This window comes from Podarcis melisellensis, assembly GCF_964234715.1.
Source record: "Podarcis melisellensis genome assembly, chromosome: 17".
NCBI lineage: Eukaryota > Metazoa > Chordata > Lepidosauria > Squamata > Lacertidae > Podarcis > Podarcis melisellensis.
The window spans coordinates 32,598,329-32,611,918 of NC_138534.1; the positions used below are offsets into that span (position 1 = coordinate 32,598,329).

A 13,590-nucleotide genomic window follows, 5' to 3' on the forward strand; every position below is an offset into this window, starting at 1 on the left:
CCCCGGAAAATAGGGACACCTGGAGGGTCTGCTGGGGGGGGGGGGCACCCTTTGATATAAGCAGATCTTGAACTGTTTTGACCAAGGCCCCTAAACTCAGATATTGTTTACACTCTCTAGGCCAAACTAGATTACACAGCAGCTTCATATAACACTTTTCCAGCTTTCCTCCCTTTCTCTTAATGAGAAGCAGCTGCAGGAGGCTGTGAAATTGATCAGAGAAGGAGCAGTGGGTAGAAAAGGGTGTTTAACTATTTCCCCAGAGGCCACTAAAACCAAAAAAACCTGCCATTCCCAAATTATTTTTCCACCTGTGATAAAAAAAGGGATGGATACCATGTTCTACTCTCTTAAAAAGTAGTATATTTCCACCATCAAATATTGTCATCATACAGAATAAAGGCCGATTCTGAGCTTTTTTAAAAAGGGGAACACCTGGTGTCTGTCTAAAAGTCTATTTACAAAGGACCTGGATTTTAGGATGCACAACAGAGGTGGCAAAATATGTACAATTATATAGATATTCAGGTGAGCATTGCAAATGTTTTTCTTACCAGTCCCAGCTCCTGTGTCTTTAACAGTAGCCTGATCTGCTCGCATTAGCAGATTGTTTAATATCTTCAAGCTGTGAAAAAGCTGAACCTGGAGGTTAGAAAGCACATGAGTAAACCAAATCATTTTTTCAGGTTACTTGGCATCCTTAATTCAGAATAGTATAATCCAAACCAGATTATGAAAAGCGAGGAGAGAGAATCTTTCTCCTGTTATAGTGGTTGAGCAAGAAAATTGGTGATTAAATCAAAGTTAGTACTGTAATTGCAAAGTAATGTACATTTGGCCAATAAACATAAGTTCTTTAAAGGCTGTCCTTATATGGGGCTTTTAAAGCTTTAAAATGCAAAGAAAACAGGCTGAGGAGGGGATTAATAAAATACTTATACAGTATGAGAGAATGACTGGGGGAGATGCAGAAATGGTTCTCAGCATAAACCCAGAGATCCATTCAACAGATAAGATGTGGGGGAGGAATTAAAGTAATAATTAAAAAATAATAATGTAAAACAAAGGAAAGAATAATATAATACACTAGGTGGAATGAAGCCCAGATTCATGACGCCCAACTAGCAGCTGCAACCAATCATAGTACTGTACAGTACTCTTAAATAATCTCAGTATCTCAGTACATCTACAATTCTAGTGTGTGAGGTAGCTCCAGAAGAATTGAGCAAAGCAATTTTAAGAAGAGTAGTGCATGTATGTGCATGCTCACAATCAATATTATTATTATTTTATTTTATTATTTATACCCCGCCCATCTGCCTGGGTTTCCCTAGCCCAGGGGTCAGCAAACATTTTCAGCAGGGGGCCGGTCCACTGTCCCTCAGACCTTGTGGGGGACCAGACTGGTTGTTGTTTTTTGGGGGGGGGGGGAATGAACGAATTTCTATGCCCCACAAATAACCCAGAGATGCATTTTAAATAAAAGCATACATTCTACTCATGTAAAAACACACTGATTCCCGGACCGTCGGCAGGCCGGATTTAGAAGGCGATTTTGGTCCAGATTGGGCCCCCGGGCCTTAGTTTGCCCACCCGTGGCCTAGCCACTTTGGACGGCTCCCAAGAGAATATTAAAAACACGATAAACATCAAACATTAAAAACTTCCTTAAACGGGGCTGCCTTCAGATGTTTTCTAAAAGTCAGACAGTTGTTTATTTCTGATGGGAGGGCGTTCCACAGGGTGGGTGCCACTACCGAGAAGGCCCTGAACAATGGGGGTGGAGACACTTAGTTTAATGTTGGTGATTATTAGCTTTAAAACCCTAGATTGCTTAGGTCCAGAATACCTTAGGAACTGCCATCTTGCCTGTTTCCAAACACCGGGGAGGGGGGGTATGACAAGAGAGAGGGCCTTCTCAGTGGTGGCAACCATGTTTTGAAATCCTTTGCCTTATGATGTGCGGTTTGTCCCCTCAGTCACTGTTTTTTGCCAGTTTATTAACACCTTTTATTTTGGGCAGACTTTTATGTCCTAGGCTATGCCTTAATTTTTTTTAAACTGCTGAGCTGGTCACATTTGTAATTGTCTTATACTATTTTAAGGAAATTGTAATTTTAATAGGCTATAAGCCACCCCAGATGGATCTCCTGCAAAATGTTGCATTTTGGCTAGTCTGTTATGAAGCGGCCTGTCTGAATTATTGCTCTTTAGAGCTTCTGGTCTCTTCAAGGCCGCCTCGCCTTTCTGCTACGTGAAGCTGATAAGAGGGGCCCTGCTTGTTAGCAAAAAAGACAAGAATGCATCTTCTATTGACAGGTGTGCGGGGGTGCATGGAGAAGAGGAAAAAAGTTTAAACTTCCAGATCTATGATTCTAACTCTACAGTGTAAGAACACACAAAGGGGTCTCAATCCTTTGTGATGATCTGATTGGTTCTGGCTATTTCTGGCTCTGACTTTGGGGTTTAACTGAGCATTACATTAAGTGTGTGAAACAATTGCAGTAAAAAAAATCTCTGTTTCGCTAGGTACCTGCTTTTATACCCGACAATTGTGATTGTGAGACCGTGTTTCTGTAGACTCGGCACTTAGCAGGCTGAGGCCAGTTGTGTATCAGAACCAGTGGCGTAGTGTGGGTTGTCAGCACCCGGGGCAAGGCAAGTAATTTGTGCCCCCTAACCCGTGGATTTGCGCCCCCTAACCCTAACCCCCAGATGTTGCGCCCGGTGCGGCCGGCCCCCCCTGTGCCCCCACGCTACGCCACTGATCAGAACCATGCTCTGTGACAGAGGGTGAGAGCAGAGGGGTCTGTTCTATGGGTTCTGACATACTTCCTGGGTCCCAGGTCACAACACCCAGGTTACATTGCCTTAAAGAATTATGGGAAGGGTACATGGATAAGGGTGCTGAGAGTTTTTAGGATGAAAGACCCCCAATTCCCCTCACAGAGCTACAATTCTCAGAGAGGTTTAACAATGAATTTGTCTGAGAATTGTAGCTCTGCGAGGAAGATAGGAGTCTCCTAACAATTCTTATGGGACGCGGGTGGCGCTGTGGGTTAAACCACAGAGCCTAGGACTTGCCGATCAGAAGGTCGGCGGTTCGAATCCCCGCGACGGGGTGAGCTCCCGTTGCTCGGTCCCTGCTCCTGCCAACCTAGCAGTTTGTAAGCACATCAAAGTGCGAGTAGATAAATAGGTACCGCTCTGGCGGGAAGGTAAACGGTGTTTCCATGCGCTGCTCTGGTTCGCCAGAAGCGGCTTAGTCATGCTGGCCACATGACCTGGAAGCTGTATGCCGGCTCCCAGTAAAGCAAGATGAGCACCGCAACCCCAGAGTCTGTCAAGACTGGACCTAATGGTCAGGGGTCCCTTTACCTTTAACTAACAATTCTTAGCACTCTTAACAACAACAACAACTACTACTACTACTACTACTACAATTTATTTATACCCCAGCTACTCTGGACGGCTCCCAACAGAATACTAAAAACACAATAAAAAATCAAACATTAAAAACTTCCCTAAACAGGACTGCTTTCAGGTGTTTTCTAAAAGTCAGATACACTCATACCTTGGGTTACATACGCTTCAGGTTGCGTTTTTTCGACTTACGGACCGCCAAAACCTGGAAGTACCAGAACGGGTTACTTCCATGTTTCGGTGGTTGCACAGGCACAGAAGTGTAAATCACAATCTGTGCATGCGCAGACACGCAGCTGCGGGTTGTGAACATGCATCCCGCACAGATCACGTTCGCAACCCGAGCGTCCACTGTAGTTGTTTATTTCCTTGACATCTGATGGGAAGGCATTCCACAGGGTGGGTGCCACTACTGAGAAGGCCCTTTGCCTTTTCCCCTGTAGCTTCACTTCTCACAGTGAGGGAACTGCCAGAAGGCCCTCGGAGCTGGATCTCAGTGTCCAGGCTGAGGGTGGAGACGCTCTTTCAGGTATACTGGGCCAAGGGCTTTAAAGGTCAGCACCAACACTTTGAATTGTGCTCGGAAACGTACTGGGAGCCAATAATGGTCTTTCAGGACCAGTTTTATATGGTCTTGGCAGCCATTCCCAGTCACCAGTCTAGCTGCTGTGTTCTGGATTAGTTGCAGTTTCCGGGACACCCTAAAAGGTAGCCCCGCGTAAAGCACATTGCAGTAATCTAAGCGGGAGATAACTAGAGCATGCACCACTCTGGCGATACAGTCGGCGGGCAGGTAGGATCTCAGCCTGCATACCAGATGGAGCTAGTAGACAGCTGCCCTGGACACAGAATTAACCTGCGCTTCCAAACTGTAGTTCCCAGGATTCTTTTAGCTATTGGATACAGTATAACGGTTGTACATTTGTATATATATATTTTTTAAGATTTTTTTTAAGCACCCCCAAATCTCTGCAAAATGCTGAAACAAAAGCATAATAGGGACAAATGTTTTATTCGGAACAAGCACCAGAGAATCAGGGTTGTCCCAGGCAGATAGGGAAAATTAGATTGCCAAGTGACCAGAAAAACAAGTGTCTGGCCTGCTCTTGTGCTTATTTTTAATGTGCGGAGATCATCTGGCAAAGGCTTTCCATAGCATGCAGATAAACATCACCACCTGCTAATGGCTACACATCAAGCTGCTTTTAAAAGACAGCTGCAGTGAGCTGAACAGTTGGCAATCCTGTTTGCATTTTATCTCTGCGCTTGCTTAAATACGCTGCAGAACTTGAGACATGGCACTGTGCATCTTAAGTCTGTTTCTTTTGTGAAAAAAACTTACCAAATACCATCACTACTATTATGCACATTTGGCAGTGTTTATCATACTGTAAATAACAGTTTCCCATCACCTCATATGACATGTGCCAGCAGCATTTCTTGCCAGGTCCTCTAGAAGTTGGGAGTAATTGCTCAGTGAATGAGTTATGATTGACATTCCTTTTTTTTTCCTTTTTAAAAAGTGCACTAATTAATGTTGATCTTTGCCCTGAAGAATTTGGAAATGATTGCTTTCATGGTTTCCTAATCTAAACTCCAAAACAGTGTTTTTTGTGTGCGTTTTTTTAGAGCTCATATAATCAACTGTGTCCTGTTTGAACTTCTGTCTCACATAGAATTCACATTCTCTCTCTCTCTCTCTCTCTCTCTCTCTCTCTCTCTCTCTCTCTCTCTCTCTCAGCATCCTCTGAGCTGTCCCTAGGATTTTGCACAAGATGGGATTATTTTTCGTTTAAATTGCCACGTTTGCCCTGTTATGTGCCAACGAGAATGGTCTTGAGCTATTTTAATGGGAGCAGGAGAGGTGTGGTTCTTCCATTGCAGGGGATTGGTCTAAATGACCTTTGGGATGACCAGCTCTACAACTCTATGATTCTATGGTCTTCAAAAACATGAGAACGGCTCAGAAAACACTGGAACGCTGTAAGATAACAACGGCACCAACTAGATGATCTGTAAAAAGTAAGTGAATAAAAGTTAGCGATTCCAGGAAAGTGGGCAAGTGTGGAAAAACAACCTGTGGGGTATATCCTCTGCCTTTGCTTGATTCCTTGTCTCAGAGCAGTCCCCATTCACCAGACCACATGCCTCATGGAGGAAAACGAAGGCCCAGACTTTCAAAATGCTGATTATTTACTGTATTTATTGCTGAAAGAAGAATATCAGCCTCCTTTTTGACCTTTGGATGTGTTGTTTTTAGGCTCAAGCAACTGTGGTTGTGCTTCTGTGCCTTTGGGCATGTTTGGGAGTTGCATTGTGATGCCTCAGTTGTTGATTTTAAGTGTTTATTTGATTGTGCCGCTTTATTTTGTTAAGCTGTCCTCTTGTTGGTCACTTCCAGAACACAGAGTGACTCATAACTGAAATAAATGAATATATCTTTCTGGGAATTGTGGCAGATTACTATATTTCAACCCCACTTCCTGCTAGCTGGTTAAATTGTACATATTATTGGGGAAAATTGTGTGTGTGTTTAGTAATACTGTAGCAATAGTCCTAGGAATATTAATGGTAGTGGCAATCCTAGGAATATTAATGGTAGGGAGCAATCAAATAGTGTTAAAAAAAAACCAGGGCAGATCTTTTTCACTGCAGAGCTGGATTGTGTAGGCTTAAATTACAGGAGTTTTCATCTGAACATTAGGAGAAATTCTTTCATAATAGGAGCAGTTCTGGCAATTGAAACAGTTATTGTATTTATGTGAATCTAATGCTCCATCAAATCTAATGTGCACCTCAAATTTCAAAACCTTGAAACAAAAAAAGGATTTGCTATGTCAGCGGTGTTTTTCAAGCTTGTAATCAAATCTAATGCGCACCCCAAATTTGGCTAAGAAAGTTGTGCATGACATTCGAGTAGGTACAGTGGTACCTCGGGTTAAGTACTTAATTCGTTCCGGAGGTCCATTCTTAACCTGAAACTGTGCTTAACCTGAAGCACTATTTTAGCTAATGGGGCCTCCTGCTGCCGCCGCGCCGCCGGAGCACAATTTCTGTTCTCATCCTGAAGCAAAGTTCTTAACCTGAGGTACTATTTCTGGGTTAGCGGAGTCTGTAACCTGAAGCGTATGTAACCCGCGGTACCACTGTACAACAGAAGAAGAAGAAGAAGAAGAAGAAGAAGAAGAAGAAGAAGAAGAAGAGTAGTTTGAATTTGATATCCCGCTTTATCACTACCTGAAGGAGTCTCAAAGCGGCTAACATTCTCCTTTCCCTTCCTCCCCCACCAAAAACCATTCTGTGAGGTGAGTGAGGCTGAGAGACTTCAGAGAAGTGTGACTGGCCCAAGGTCACCCAGCAGCTGCATGTGGAGGAGTGGAGATGCGAACCCTGTTCACCAGATTACGAGTCTACCGCTCCTAACCACTACACCACACTGGCTCCCTTACAGAATGCAGTCTGTAAAAAGCAACAAAACACAATGATCGTACAGCACAAAGCACACTATGTTGAAATTGCCCCAAAGGCAGGGAAACCATTGAGTTCTCCACCAAGTCCCCCAGCAATTTTCAAGTGTCCATTGGTGGGAAGCCATTACAGACAAGGCCTGTTCTCATTTTGCCACCCTCCGGACCTCACAGAGGTCCAAGTGTCCCTGTTTTCCAGGGACAGTCCCGGATTTACAGAAACCATCCCGCTCTCTGATTGGATCCTGGAATGTCCCGCTTTCCCTTAGGGCATCCCTATTTTCATCAGAGAAATGTTGGAGGGTATGGAGTTGTGTGACCACCGAGCCAAGGAGGTAAGTAACTATACAGCCTTTACAAGACACCTGAAGGCAGCCCTGTATAGGGATGTTTTTAAATGTTTTATTATGTTTTTTATATATGTTGGAAGCTGCCCAGAGTGTCTGGGGCAACCCAGCCAAATGGGTGAGATATAAATAATAACATTATTACTATTATTATGACGGAATAGGGCGTCCCTATTTTCATTGGAGAAAGGTTGGAGGGTATGATATTATTTATAAGAAAATCTTGGTGGAGAGAGTGCCGATACCATAGGTGAGAGTGGAGTATTTGTGTCTGCAACTTCAGGCTTCTTCACCAGGGTGCACTGTAAACGAGGAATGTGACTGCAACGAAGAGAAAGGTTGTCCTCAAAGGCATAGAAACCAAGTCAGAGGGAGGAGGACTCAGAAGGCAGCAGCGAGCCAAGAAAACAAGATTACATGGCAACCTTGTGGCCGATTTGTGCTTTGCTTTGGCTTGCCATAGGTATTTCATGTAAGTAGAGCATCTCTTCCCATCTGTGTTGACTATTTGCATTTGAGTTAAGTTAGCAATATGTGGCTTTGAGCGTATAACAATTGGAGGGGGCATTGTCTAGGCACCCAACTGAGCTGGTGTAGTTTAGAAGGTGGTGCAGAAGTCCGTGGTTCATGCTCCTCAGGTCTGGGTTGGCAAAATCTGTGGCCCTCCAGCGTTTGAAACATGGGAATTGGAATAAGACCCAATTTCCTTTCACCAGGAAATGTCTGTTGCAACAGCTCAAGATATCAGCAGTTACTTGCTCGTTTGTGCTGTCGATCTCGATGTTCTTGGACTCCCAACTTCTATCACCCCGGCTGGCATGGCCAGTTGTAAGAAATGATGGGGCTGTAGTCTAGAGCCACAGGTTAGCCACTGCTGCATTAGGTGACCTGCAGCAAATGATTTTGCCTCTCTCAGTCCTCGGGGATAATAGCCCAGACCTCCCTTAGAAAGTGGTTTATACAGATTACTGAGATAACGGTATGTGAGCCACTTCAAATACCGTATCAGCAGTACCATTTGGAAAGTCAACTTCACATGATGGGATTTACTAGGAAAAGTCTTTCCTCTGCTGCATGTGTCGGTCTAAGCAAGTCCGCCTGGATAACTCAGTTGGTTAGAGTGTGGCGCTGATAACGCCAAGGTTGCAGGTTCGATCCCTGTATGGGACAGCTGCAAATTCCTGCGTTGCACGGGGTTGGACTAGATGATCCTCAGGGTCCCTCTACAATTCTTTGAAGTGTGCTGATAACATGCCAACATCATGTAACCCTTGGGGGCACTATGTCTGGTTGTGGATACCTCATACTGACTTAGGCCAACCTGCACGGTGGAGGCATTCAAACAGCACTCCCTGCCCCCATGATTGCAGAACCAGGTCAGCAACCGCAGAAGATAAAGGAATGTGCACATCTGTTTTAAGACAAATCACCAATATGGATAGCTTTTATTGAATCCCTCGTGGGAGGGAAAACTCAGCAAACCTCCGTATGCCCCATGTGCGAAATGAAGGCGATGGATAACATTGATTGAATCAATCAGTATTGCTCACTTTGTTGCTCTGTGTTGGGGAGACAGATGGTAGTTTCTAAAAAGGAGGAAATGCAAGATTGCCATGTTTGTGCTCATTACTTTTGCTCTGCTATGTATATCTGGCCAAAGCAAAATTTTGAAGCAGTGTACAAATTGGCAAAACCTCTTTTGCCCCCAAACCATAAAAAAACCCAAGGTCCATCGAGGCCGGCACCCTGAGTGGAATTTGCCCAATGAGTCGCATTAAATGGGAGCCCTCTGCAAGGATTTCCACCTGTGCAATGGGGCTTTGCACCCCTGCGTCCCCTGGAATTGGTTGGGGGGGCATGTCACAAGAACTTCCAGAACAGCATGTGGTTGGAAGGGGGAAAGTCCCATTGCCTCCCCCTATTTCCAGCAGGGACCAACAAGATACTACAGGAAATTCCCAATGATAGCACACAAACAACAAACCTCCCTGGTTGAGGAGTAGATATGCTAATCCTGAACATGGAGGGTCCATTTCGTTATCATGGTTATTATAACAATGTGATAACTGGGGTTGGGGTGGAGGGGAAGGTGTGCACACCCCCAGCCAACACTGACTATCACGCCACCTGGTCTATTGCCTCTCTCTAGCCCTTGGGACATTATAGGGCATTGGGTAAGTTGCATGTCATTCTGGGGAACTGCAGCAGACCTTTGTTCTTTCATAAAAAGTCAAGGTGTCCTGGAAAGGGGGCAGTCCCCTAAAGCAAGGTTGGGCAGACTTCAGACCTAGATATTTTTTACAAGAATCTCATAGTTCACCAACAGGAGCCAAGCAAAAGACACCTGCTTCCTGAATTAAGGAATTACGAGCCATGAAATTAGCACTGCGGGTGACGCTGTGGGTTAAACCACAGAGCCTAGGACTTGCTGATCAGGTGGTCGGTGGTTCGATTCCCCATGACGGGGTGAGCTCCTGTTGCTTGGTCCCTGCTCCTGCCAACCTAGCAGTTCGAAAGCACATCAAAGTGCAAGTAGATAAATAGGAACCGCACCAGCGGGAAGGTAAACGGCATTTCCGTGCGCTGCTCTGGTTTGCCAGAAGCTGCTTAGTCATGCTGGCCACATGATCCGGAAGCTGTACGCCAGCTCCCTCGGCCAATAAAGCGAGATGGGCGCCACAACCCCAGAGTCGGTCACGACTGGATCTAATGGTCAGGGGTCCCTTTACCTTTACCTTACTAGAACTAGTCCTTCCACAACACAAAAATCCACTCCTAGTTACCCTCTTCCCAGCTTTCTTAATTTCAGCAGCGTAATGTAGGTGCCTGGGTGCTGCTGTTATTGATAATCCTATGCAGTCTCTGAAAACCTTGTTTTCATCTACTGGAAATCACCCAGCTATCCATCAGTAGAACCCAACCTGCCTTTGCCCATCCTGTATCAAGCACCAAGCAATACCTCTCTGTATATCACACCATAGATTTATTTAGTGGGAGATATTCCAGATGGGCTTTCCTGTTTGCTGATGGGCTAAAAGCCCACAATTGTAATTGAATTTGAAGATACTGGCTGCTTGTATGAAAAAACCTAGTTATAATGAATGGTAATAATTATGGCAACCATTTCCCCCCTCCCTCCCAAAGTCAAGGGCAAAGTTCCAGTTGATTTTCCTGCTGGTAGACTGCATTCTCTTGAGCAGGGGGCAAAAGTTTTATAATGTGCTCTGCTATAAACATTATAGTTCCGTAAGCTTTTTAATTATTTGAGGGACATAAAGCATGAACTACGAATGCAGGATGGCAAGCAATTAATTGTTAAACAAAGCCGGAATGGAGGATCTGTAAGCAATTAATCGTGAACAATATATTGCCATGTGAAAATGTTAATTAGTTTTTCAAACACTGGAGGAGGGTGGTGCATTAACTTATATGTGGTGGTGGTGGGACGTGTAGGAATGTATTTTCTTGGGCTGAATGAAATGTCACTGGAAATGAAAAATCAGAGCTAGCTAGGGTTCCCTATGTGAAACATCCTACAGATATTCTCTACTACAACTCCCATCGTCCTTGACCATTTGCCATGTCATCAGGAGCAGATGGGAGCTTCAATAATATCTGGACAACACCACATTGGCTACCCTTAACATAGACACGCAGCAATAATAAAATATTCTTAACTGTACTAAGTGTTTTCCTGCTTTCTTTGGTGGATCATAGGTGATGGTTCTCCAACCATTGTTCAGACACCACAATCGGTGATACAGCGGCCAGACAGCAAGGTATCTCTTAATTGCAACATAGATGGGGCCTCCAACCCCAATATCTACTGGTACAGGCAAATTCTCAAAGGACAGATTCAGCTGCTTGCCTATTCTGTTGCCGTGGGATCCTCATCTGCCGAGGGACCGCCCCACATCGAAGGATCAAGACCTGAAGACACCAAGTTCTTCCTGAGCATCAAAAACCTCATGGCCGGTGACACTGGGGTGTATTATTGTGCCTGGAGCCCACACACTGTGCAAAGTGAATGTAACACCTCAACAAAAACCCTTGCTCCTTGCTTGTGGCTCCGTCTGCTCCCACACCGCAGGGAAGTGGGGAAAAGGTGTCTTCTTTGAGGCATCAAGTTCCTTCCTGTTGAAATCACAAGGAACGGGGCACACATTAAATGCTTCCTGAAAATCGCGGCTGAGTTGAACATTGCACAATTTGATGAATTCGTGGGGTGCCTGAACACACACCCTTTCTAATTTCTGGATGCCAGACACTGGGTTTAGCATGGTAAAATAGAGTGGCACCTCGGGTTACAGACGCTTCAGGTTACAGACTCTGCTAACCCAGAAATAGTACCTCAGGTTAAGAACTTTGCTTCAGGATGAGAACAGAAATTGCATGGCGGCGGTGTGGCGGCAGCGGGAGGCCCATTAGCTAAAGTGGTACCTCAGGTTAAGAACAGACCTGAACGAATTAAGTTCTTAACCCGAGGTACCACTTTACAGACCAAACCAGTCTTCCCATGAGTCGTCAAGCAAACAGAGACAGGGTGATGATCCATGAAGGAAGCCATCAGCAAAGGACTGACTCTGCGACAGATGCAGAGCAGTGAAGCAGCACTCGGGTGAACAACACGTGAAAAACAGCTGCTGCAGATAATAATAATAATAATAATAATAATAATAATAATAATAATAATAATAATAATTTATTTATTTATACCTTGCCCATCTGGCTGGGTTTCCCCAGGCACTCTGGGCGGCTTCCAACAAAGATTAAAAATACATTAAAACATGTGTTATGTGCATATGTGTTATGTGTATAGATACAAAACAATATATCCATCAAGAGCCGCTAGATGGCACCCTGTCCCTTTACACTATTGTCAAAGGGATGCTGGATGTTATTTTTGTGGCCATAAACCCACCTGGAATGTCACCTCCCAAGCAGAGGTGGAAAGTGATCCATTGCAGCAACAATTTGGGATTTCTAAATAGAACACTTATGTGAGTAGCAGCCTGTATGGAATATCAGCTAAGACTTTACCTGTGAGTTTAGGGAGAAGTTATAAGCTAGCTCAGCTTCAGCCTCCCACACTTATTATCTTTCCTGCATTGGAAAAGTATTGATATCCCTTACAGGGTTGTGGTAAGGAGCAGCAGGATGGTGGCTGGGTCTTCTAAAGGATCTACATTGGCTCCCAGTACGTTTCTGAGCACAATTCAAAGGGTTGGTGCTTACCTTTAAAAGCCCTAAACAGCTTTGGTCCTGCATACATAAAGGAGTGTCTCCACCTCCATCATTCAGGTTACAGGGAACCAGGCAGAGGGCCTTCTCAGTAGTTGCACCTGCACTGTGGAACACGCTCCCACCAGATGTCAAGGAAATAAACAACTATCTGGCTTTTAGAAGACATCTGAAGGCAACCCTGTACAAGGAATTTTTCAATGTTTGATGCTTGAATTTGTTGGAAGCTGCACAAAGTGGCTGGGGTAACCTAGTCAGATGGGCAGGTTATTATTATTTTTATTTGAACACCTTTTCTCCTACCTCCTTTATTTTTTATTTTTTTAAAACATACACTGCTCTTCACATGTAAATAGATCCCAAAGAGGTTCACAATATACACATAACCTTTAAAAATAATAAATAGCAACAGCTACAACATCCAGATAGCCATATGGTTTCAACAACTGCAGCAGTGCAGGAACCCAAACAGAACTCAAATATCTGTTGTTGGGAAATGCCAGGCTAAAAACAAAGATCTCTGGGCAAGCCAAACATCATTGCTCCACACCTGATCGCCACAGGGACCTCAGTTCACAGCCACAACATACATTTAAAGCACATTTCACAAAGGCCTGCCTTTGTATTAATCGCCACCATGTGTTCCCTGCCAGATGCATCCATGTGCCCCCTTTCCTTCCTTGACATCAGTTGTGCCTGTTGTTGTGTCACTGCAGTGGCAACACCAAAAAGAAATAAGAAATTGGGTGGGGGCACAAGAAGGGTGGTGCTGTGGGTTAAACCACAGAGCCTAGGGCTTGCCAATCAGAAGGTCGGCGGTTCGAATCCCCGCAATGGGGTGAGCTCCCGTTGCTCGGTCCCTGCTCCTGCCAACCTAGCACGTCAAAAGCACGTCAAAGTGCAAGTAGATAAATAGGTACCGCTCCAGCGGAAAGGTAAACGGCGTTTCCGTGCGCTGCGCTGGTTCGCCAGAAGCGGCTTATTCATGCTGGCCACATGACCCAGAAGCTGGCTGTGGAGAAACGCCGGCTCCTTTGGCCTATAGAGCAAGATGAGCGTGCAACCCCAGAGTTGGTCACGACTGGACCTAATGGTCAGGGGTCCCTTTACCT

The 13,590-nt window shown here is 44.8% G+C and overlaps 1 long non-coding RNA gene across 2 annotated transcripts in view; it reads left to right on the forward strand.

Moving 5' to 3' along the window:
- The window catches only part of LOC309360386, an 87,502-nt gene extending 75,979 nt beyond the window's left edge, over positions 1 to 11,523 (forward strand). The window contains exons 2-4 of one of the 2 annotated variants that reach the window (XR_014164084.1): positions 5,265 to 5,445; positions 7,521 to 7,709; positions 10,955 to 11,523. This is a non-coding gene — a long non-coding RNA (uncharacterized lncRNA). The remainder of the gene's footprint in view (positions 1 to 5,264; positions 5,446 to 7,520; positions 7,710 to 10,954) is intronic. The other variant, XR_014164085.1, reaches the window with a different exon arrangement.
- The last annotated feature ends 2,067 nt before the right edge of the window (positions 11,524 to 13,590 follow it).